At 32.5% G+C, this 10535-nt stretch overlaps 1 pseudogene; it reads left to right on the top strand.

Moving 5' to 3' along the window:
• The first annotated feature begins 529 nt into the window (after positions 1-529).
• Positions 530-1727, top strand: LOC140858581 (zinc finger BED domain-containing protein RICESLEEPER 1-like; annotated as a pseudogene).
• The last annotated feature ends 8808 nt before the right edge of the window (positions 1728-10535 follow it).

Here is a 10535-nt window from a genome sequence, read left to right on the forward strand (position 1 = left end):
AGGTTGGGACTGAAAATTTAAAACAATATATAGAGAATTGTAAGAAGAATCGTGATATGGGTAAATGATTTTATCACAATCTCAAGGATCCATATCAATGCAGTCTAGTAAATTTAATCTAAAAAAATTTCATGAATTGTTGACATATGTAATTAGTAAGCATGATCTACCATTTCAATTTGTTGAGTATGAAAGTATTAGATCCTTATTTGCTTATGTCTGTGAGGATGTCAAGTTAGTATCAAGAAATACTGTTAAGACAGATATGCTGAAATTGTATAAAAAAGAAAAAAAAAAGTTGTTATTATGACTACACTTAATTTCTACTATGATAAGCTTGACTTTAGATTTGTGGACTTCTATTACCACTGATGGGTGTTTAACCACCCATTTTATTGATGAAGAATAGGTGTTGCAAAAGAAAATTCTTAACTTTCATTTTATGCCTCCTCCATACAATGGCATATCTTTGTGTGAAATGATCTATGGTTTGTTAATTGATTGGGAGATTAAAAAATAGTTATTTTATATGACATTGGATAATACATCAGTAAATGATATTTTTGTTGAGATGTTAAAGATTCGATTTAATTTGAAAAATGCACTTTACTCAAATGGTGAGTTTTTTCATGTTCGATGTTGTGCTCATATTCTTAATTTAATTATATAAGAGGGATTAAAGGAGATAGATGAATCTATTTATAAGGTTCGTGAAAGTGTTAAACATATGAGAGGTTCGTAAGTTTAAAAACAAAAGTTTTTAGAATATATTAGATAAATATCTTTGGAAAGTAGAGAAGGTTTAAGGCAAGATGTTCTCACAAGATGAAATTTAACTTATTTGATGCTAGACAGTGCTCTTGCTTATCGACGTACTTTTTCTTATTTGAAATTAAGTAACTTCAATTACAAGCATTATCCATCTGAAGAAGAGTGGGACAAAATTGTGAAGATTAACAAGTTGTTGAGTATATTCTATGATGCTACTCTTGTATTTTTTGAAGTTAAATATACTACAGCAAATTTATACTTTCCTCATATTTTTTTGATTGAGCTCACTTTAAGACAAGAGATGGAGAGTGTAGATGCTTCAATGCAATAAATGGCAGGACAAATGTATAGAAAATTTAAAACATATCGGTCAGATCTTTGTTTAATCTTGGCCATGGCAGTTATTTTGGATCCTCGATATAAATTTTAGTTTGTAGAGTATTATTATAGAAAGTTGTATGGATATGGCTGTATCGAGACCGTCCATATCCGTGATTGCATGTTTTCTCTCTTTAGTCAGTATATAGTTTCTTCTTCTAAAACTCCAGCTGTTGGTACATCAACTGATGCAAACATTAATAGTGGTACTTCTTGTGAGACTTCTAAGCCATGTAGAAAAATAGATATTTTTTAAAGAATATAAATTTTTGTTTATCAAAATAAATTTATTATCTTGTATATGATACTAGTTCTAATAAATAACTTATTTTATTTTTATAATGTTGTTGAATTTTGATATATTTGAAAGCTTTGAATTTGTGACTACTGCACAGAAGTCTAAATTGGAATTATACTTAGATGAGCCAAGAGTTGATAAGAAATCCAAATTAGACATCCTTGAATTTTGAAAAGTCAATCATTTTCGATATCCTAATCTTTCTTTCATGACACGTGATATTTTAACTATTCCAATATCTACAGTTGCCTCTGAATCTACTTTTAGTATTGGTGGGTGAGTACTTGATAAATATCGTAGTTCACATAAACCAGATATCGCTGAGGTTGTGATTTGCACTCGAGATTGGATATTTGAAAAGAAAGATATATAATTTAATCATTGTATTGCTATTATATTTTTTGATTGAGTCTATTATTAACTATTGTAATCTTTCAATATAGATGTTTTGGAATCCGAGTTAGATGAGATTGTAGAAGATGTCATGAAATTCAGTTCCATCAATGAAGCCCAATCAACTCAAGGCTCGGCCAATATTGATCCCAACCCATAATGAGATGAATCATGATTATGCATTCTTTTTTGGATTGTATTGTTCATATTTTTCAGACATATTATCTTGTTATGTTGTATTTTATTGGAAACTTCTTTTTGATTTTTATTTGACTAAGAACAATAGATGTTGTTATGCTGTCTTTGTTTGAAATTTTAGGTACTTATTTGGGTTTTAAGCAATTTTGAGATTGTTTTAAAGTTTGTATGTGAAGACTATGATGATTTTTGGATATATATTTAATGACTCGACTAATTCTAACGGCAACAATCTTGGATGGCCTTCTTATATAGGCAATCGATTGTAATCATTTTGATTTAGCTATGGATTAATTATCATATCTGAGTCTCTCCAGTTAATTACTGAAACTCATAAAATCTTGACTTTTAGGCCATTACTATCTATTTAATTTGAACATATTGTTGGTGATGGGATTTGGCTTAGAGTTAATATTGTATCCTATTTGAATCTTCTATGTGTATTACTGTTGCAACGTTGTTATCTTCTTTGTCATCATTGAGTTGTAATTTGAGAATATATTCTGAATTCTAATGTTATTTATAATAACATGTTAACTTAATATTTTGATACATGTATTTTATGTTCTATAATATGATATTGCAGATTTCATACTTTCATGCATGATATGAGATTGGACTTAAAAATATTGTGATTACTTGCTTGGCTCGCAAGCTCTTTTTTTTTCAATTGAGCAGATTTTCTCTTTATGCTTTATGTTATTTAAAGTGATCATATGTTAAATAGTGGTAGCATTTGTTCTCCTTTAAGGATAATATGTTTCTAGACTTTCAATTTGAAATGGTATATTTTATCTTGAATTGAATATGCTGGCTATTTGTGAATTATGACATTTATCTTATTTAAAAATAGATTAAACGAGTTGGTTTGGATCGGTTAAACAGGTTGTTTCATGGTTATGCATTCTTTTTTGGATTGCATTGTTCATATTTTTGGACATGCATATGTATTGTGGAGGCTATGATGATTTTTGGATATATGTTTGATAACTCAACTATTTCTAGCGATCACAATTTTAGATGGCCTTCTTCTATAGGCAACTGATTGTAGTCGTTTTGATTTAGCTGTGGATTAATTATCACTTTATCAAATCTGAGCCTCATCTTCTTTTTTTGGATATGTATGGATCTTTCTTTTCCATTCTTTGCTATTTTGATGTTTTTCAGATGCACCAACTTTATTATTATTCTTGAGATGGCTGGGAATCTGGATTAGCAGATTCATGTATTTGAAGTTGTACCACATGTTTATATCCTTTACTTTTTCTCTATCAATATTTTGTACTCAATTGAACATTGCTAAAATACAAATTTTTCATGCAGGAATCAGGATGAGTTCCTTCTAAGAAATCATCTCTAAGCTTCTATGAACTATGATGATGGGCAATATGAGCCTCAAGCCTCGAGCCTCTCCAATTAATTATTGAAACTCATAAAAGCTAGGCTCTTAGGCCGCTACCATCGATTTAATTTGAACATATTGTTGGTGATGGGATTTGGTTTAGAGTTAATGTTGTATCCTATTTAAATCTTCTATATGTGTTACTGTTGTAGCGTTGCTATCTTCTTTGTCATCACTGGGTTGTAATTTGGGAATATGTTCTGAATTCTGATGTTATTTATAGTAACATGTTAACTTAATATTTTGATATATGTATTTTATATTCTACAATAGGATATTGCAAGTTTCATACTTTCATGCATGATATGAGATTAGACTTAAAAATATTGTGATTACTTATTTGGTTGGCAAGCTTTTTTTTTTTTAAATTTTTGAGCAAGTTTTCTTCTCATGCTTTATGTTATTTAAAGTGAACATATGTTAAACAGTGGCAGCATTTGTTCTCTTTTAAGGATAATGTATTCCAGTTTGAAATGGTATATTTTGTCTTGAATTAAACATGCTGGCTGTTTGTGAATTGTGATATTTGTCTTATTTAAAAATAGATTAAATGGGTTGGGTTGGGTCTGTTAAATAGGTTGTTCATTTGTTAAACAGGTTAAATGATAAACAGATTAAATAGATTAGATCGAGTTGATTAGACAGATTAACTATTTAATAAATAGGTTAAAAGATAAACGGGTTAAACGGGTTGGGTCGAGTCAGGTAAACAGAATAACTGTTTAATAAATAGGTTAAACAGATTGGGTCAGATGACTTATTTATTAAATGGGTCAGGTTTAGGTTTGAAAATCTAATCTGTTTAATAAATAGGTCGGATTCAGATTTGATATTTTCTAACCCGATCCGTATTTGACCCAACTCGTTTATAATCCGACCCGATCTGATTGCCACCCTAATTCCATCGAGAAGACAGTGCTGATTTAAAAATTTTAATTTTATAAAAAAATTAAAAAAATAATTAAAATTAAAAAATAAAAATTAAATGTGCAAAAAAAAAAATTGATATCAAGATCTACCATCTAGATCTTAGTTTCTACTTGCAATAAAAGTAAAAAATAAAAATTTAAAGTGCATAAAAATAATTTTTATATTAATTAAATTTAGAATTCAATTACAAAGAATTTAAAATAATAAGTAAATAAAGTAAAGAAAAACTGTAACAAAGATTTAAAGTTGATTGGCGCAGCTTCGTGAGGAAGATAGTTGATGAACTCTCCTTCTTCCTTCAAACTCCTTTAAGCATGCTGGACTTTCTCTTTTTCTTCTTTTTTAGATCTGATCCTCAAGATGGTGTAGGTGTGGTAATAGTGCAGGAACAAAGCTCTCTTTTAAGTATCTCTTTTTTAGAAATCAATCCAAAATTTTAAGCTATGCTGCTTTTTTTTTTTTTTTTTTTTACTGCTTTTCTTTTTGGATGATTTTGCTCTTTTGTGCCTAAGGTCCTTTTTATAGCTTTCCTGGCCCCTTGTTTTTTGGCCGTACCTAATTTTTGTCTCTTACGAAAAAGGACTCCCTGCCATGTTCTATTTTCGTGTTGCATCACGCGTCTCAGGCCATGTGCTTAAGCCGCATTCAAAACCCACTTCCCCACATCTAAGGACCCGCCTGCTGTGAAGATCGAACTGCTCCTCGGGCCCACTTCCGCACGCCAGCTCCCATGTGAATGCCTAACTCGGACCCACACTCGCATGTGAAACTAGCGTGCCCATTTGCATTTGAATTTTATTTGAACCGCCCAGGCCACGTTCAAATCTTCTCCAAGCCGCTGGGTCCCCCAAAAAGTAACTTCTGGTTGCCCTTTTTTTTTTTTTTTTTTCTTTTAATCCCTACCATACGTAACAAGTTTAAATTTGATATCGAGCTTCATCTACACGTGTTGAGGAGCTATTGCTAATTAATTTTTGATTAAGTCTTCATAATTAATTATTTTTAAAAAAATATATAAAAAATATTAAATATTAAATAATAAAAATTAAATAATAAAAATTTTAATATTTCTTATATCATATAAGCATATTGATTATGCTCCATCCATCCATCTTCATATCCTCCTAATTTAAGAGAATACAAATTAGTGGGCCAGGATGGATGGACAAGCCCTCCTTTTCATCCATCTTTCTATAATTTTTTGAAGCAAATAGTAGATGAAAGCCATCCATCCTTCTAACTCTATCCATCCACCTCTCATGACTCCAACCAAACATAGGATTAGGCTTTAAGGAATGAGATTACTACTAACATATATTTTTATTTCCCTTTCACTAAAAGAGATATCAGTCTTTTAGATTATTCTTAGTTGTATCATACCTATTGCTAATTCTAATACATAGGATAGTGTTTTCTAAAAAGATGGCGTACAGGTTCATTCATTTCCATACTATTAGTTGGTATCTGAAACATCCAAAGAAAATGCTATTTCATTCCATCCCTTTGTGTTCATTAAAATCTATTTTAGTTTAGCACTAGCAACAATTGTTTTTGTAGCAGTTAGGGCCTTTTTTATTGTGATCTTAGGACTTATGATTAGGGATGGTGGTCGGGTGGATTTTTTTGGGGATCCAACTTGTCCTGAATCCTAATACACTACAAAAAAATTACTTATTAAAGGCAGCTAAATGTTGTCATTAATTATCAAAAAGTTGTCGCTGATACTATTAGCAACATAATACCATTGTCAACAACCCATCGAAAAAAATTGGATGCTGAAGATCATTATTAGCAACAGTGAAAAACCATCGCTAATAAAGTATTAGCAATGGCAAGTCTGCCGCTTATAATAATTTTTAGATCATTTTTTAATTTAAATTAAAAAATTTAAAAATATATTAGCGACGGCTTCAGTGGTCGCTGATAAGTTGTAGCTATCGCTAAAATTTAATGATAGTATTAGCGATGAAAATAATTATCGCTAATAAATATTTTTTTAAAAAAAATATAAAAAATATATTTATTAAAACTTGATATAATTAAATTAACAATCAATATATATACACTATAACAACTAACAATTAACTATCACCATCATAAATAAAAAAATTAATATTATTTAAAAAATATAAATTATCTAATTATACAAGATAATATTATTCAAATATTAAAATTAAATATATTACATCAAAACTAAAAAAAATCAACGAAGATCCTCCTCTTCCTGTACATCATCTACAGCAACAGGTGGATGAGAGTCGAATGTCCCAGCATCCTATAACAAAAAAATAAAATATTATTAATAATTTGAGAACTAAATTAATTGAAATCGTAAAACTAAGATAATTGGTGCACCTCAAGCCTAAACTTTTACGGAAGGTTATATTTTGATATACTCCTTTGATTTTCGAACAGATTATTTCTATACATTTCATTCGATGATATAGAGCTATAGACATCTCCAGTCAATCCATCAGATGGTTAGATTGAATTTTGATCTTCTAAGTATCTCCTCTGTCCTGCTTAAAGTCTAAACCGGCACAGAAGGATATATTTTGATATACTCCTTCAATTCTCGAATAAATTGTTCATACATGTTTCATTCGATGTTACGGAACTATAGATACCTCCGATCTATCCATCCAATGGTTAGATTAAATTTTGACCTGCTGAATACTCCTTCCTCCCGCTTGAAGTCTAAATCGACACGGAGAGGTATATTTCGATATACTCCTTCGATTTTTGAACGAAATATTTTTACACATCTCATTCGATGACATGGACGTATCTACACCTCCAATCCATCCATCGGATGGGTAGATTGACTTTTGACACCTAGATCCCCTTTCTCCGACTCAAGACTAATTATGTGAAACTTCTAAATATAATAATTTAAAATAAGTAAAAGAATTTATTAATATTATTTTATTTATCTATTGTGATGGCTGTGACAATGAGCTCAGCTGATCATATAGATACGGATCTTAGAGAATCTCAACAATAGTCTCACGAATGGCGTTTCAAAGCTCTAAGGTCGCTGGCAAAAATATCTCTGCACGACCTCCTCGACATGTGCATCACCTCACATCTGGATCATCGAGGCCTGAGAGGAGGATGTCGAAGATCAGCGAGCTGTTAGAGGATCGAAGCTATGCCCAAACCCTATGATCTGACTCCTACTCACCCTTTTGGTGGCCCTGAGCCATCCTTCGAGGTCAAAAAGGGGCTGAAAGGATGGATCCTCAGCATATCGTGCTATGATGTACTCTGTATAATCTATCTATATAGCTTAAAAATTCATTAGTGCTATCATACATATCAGTATATATAAAAACTTAATAAATAATATTTTAAGTTACCATAATTTGTCTGAATATAAATCTAAGTAATCACTAATCCTCCTAGACTGATGCTATACACGCGTACACGCACACGCGCGCGCGTAAAGAGATCCCCCTACAGAAGGCACTCCTCTTACACATAATAGTAAGGGCGAGAATATGAGTTAGATCTCGAGAGATAATTCAGAGTGGAGTAAGGCGTGTTTGAAAAAAGAATATTACCTTGGTTAAGCACTCTTAGAGGTGTCACTTAGGATGAAAAACTCTAAGTTTTAGGCTTAACTCGACCACGACCGTACAAGACGGCGGACATTGATACTTGAAGTCTGTTAGCATGCCCTTGCCTACGGACTGGGAGACAAACTACAGGGTCGCTTATCGATCCTCCTTACCTAATAAAGGATGGGACTAGATCACAAGCATGCTAACGACGCGTTGGCCCTTCACAACTATAGCTACCCTAGTACATGACCTAGCTATCGTGTCTACAATAAGCAAGTAATAAAATTAAGTATATAAAAACATACATATGATCAACTAAATATGAGATTAATATAAGTTTAGAATTTTTATCAATCTATTTGCTATAACATGTATGCCAACAGAGCTGTTGATGTGCTTGATCAAATCTTGCTGGGCTATCCGATTCTATCGGACCCTCTGCCGTCGGCTAGAATAGTCCTCACTGCTCCACTGGTCACAAAAGGCCTCCCATATGTCCCTCCTCATCCAGTGATCTGTAAAAGACTTTCAATCCGATGGTGACTCGAAACTGGAGAACTTTATGATGGACTACCTAAGGTTGTATAGCCCATCCCGAAGCCTACGTGTGGCCACCTCCTCGAAGGTCCGACGACCAATCTCCTCATCTTGAAGAGTCTCGAATCGATAGTACTCCTACAATTAGAAGCAAGCATATATTAATAAATAGAATATAAATTTAAAAATTTAAATTGAATACCTTTGACTTACTAGGATAAGTACATTGTAATAAGTGATTGAAGAGTTAGGATTGTGATAGACACTTACTCAATATATGGGTCGACCTCCTCACAGTTTAACAAAACATATGTCTCTGATTGTTGAATTTCAATATCAGTTAATACCTGACGAACTTGTGCTCAAATTCATGAGTGGGATAAGTATATATTGAGATCTCTCACTCTGATCCCTCATCACCACTATCATCATTTTAACCCATATGAGTCAGTTTTGTCTGCATACTAGGGTTAAAGTAGTATCGACTGAAATTAAAAATTTCTTTAATTATGTATGCCTCCATAATAGAACCTATGACTCTACCTTATTTTTTACTTTCTTCTTGAGACTGTGCATATATCTTTCAAAGGGATACATCTACCTATGCTACACTGATTCCTCCACCCTAGCTTTATTCGCCAGATGAATCATGAGGTGCTCCATAGAGTTGAAGAAGCTAGGAGAGAATATCTTTTCCAACTTGCATATAGTCTCTACACTGCTAGCCTCAAGATTGGATATGGTCGGTGGATAGTTCGGTAGCACATATGTCTCTGAAGAAAAGACTAAGCTCGATCAAAGAACTCCACATCAGGTTGGGAAGAAAATCATGCCAAACCAATGAGATTAATTGTTGCATGAAAATATGACAGTCATCGCACTTTAGCCTATAGAACCTACAATCTTTGACATTAACGTATTAAACTAGATTACTTATATAACCATCTAAAAATTTAAGATTTTTACATCATTCATATATATCCTTCAACTGCTCTCTCGTTAAGGTGTAAGATGCTTTTGGCTTCAGAAATTTTTTTGATGACACCTCAACCAGCTCTAATAGAGAATACTTATATATGTTCATCATATCTATTTAGGCCTTGATATTGTACTTCATCTTACCCTTGACATCCGTAATAGTATAAAAAATATTATCGAATATATTCTTCTCAATATGCATGACGTCAAAGTTATGACGAATTAAATTGGTGGACTAATACAGCAATTCTCAAAAGATGTTGTGCTTCACCTATTTATGAGTTCTACTGAACCCCCGAGGTTTCTGCTTGTCAAATAATATGCCAAACAGGACTTCATCTAGTTGAGATACTCTCTAAAATATTTTTATACCATTGAGTTGTGGTGGTGCACAGTCCTTCTCTATCTTATTCTTCTTAAAACTATCCCACTACTTTCAAAAAGGATGATACTCGGAGAGAAATTGACGATGACAATCGAATCAGCAGGGCTTACGATCATGCTTAGATTGAAATACTTTTGTATTCTCCATGCAATAGGAACATGCTAGCATCCCATAAATACTCCATTCTAACAGTATCCCATAAGCAAAAAAATTGCTAATGGTCCACATCAATACAGCCTTCATTACAAAATTCTACTTCTTCGATACATCAAAAGTACGTATACCATCAGACCACAAGAATTTTAGTTCATCAACAAGAGGCCTTAGATATACATCGATGCTTCTACCAAGGTGCCGTGGTCCAAGAATGACTAATGTAAGAAAGATATTATGTTCTTTCATGCACATCTCAGACGGTAGATTATATGGAGTAATAAAGACTGACTAATATGAATAAGAAGCCACTGCATGACTGAATGGTGTAAATCCATCAGTAGATAGACCCAGATGAACATTGTATGATTCCTGAGCAAATAAAAGGCAAGCATCAAATTTCTTCCATACCTCACTATTTGATAGATGACTCATCATATCGGAGTGCCTACGAATTTTTTTTTATGCCATCTCATTTGTTCGATAGTACTCTTGGATAAGTAGAGTCTCCGAAGTCTAGGAGTGAAGGAAAGGTATCGAAGAATCTTA

This window comes from Elaeis guineensis, chromosome 6 (assembly GCF_000442705.2).
Source record: "Elaeis guineensis isolate ETL-2024a chromosome 6, EG11, whole genome shotgun sequence".
NCBI lineage: Eukaryota > Viridiplantae > Streptophyta > Magnoliopsida > Arecales > Arecaceae > Elaeis > Elaeis guineensis.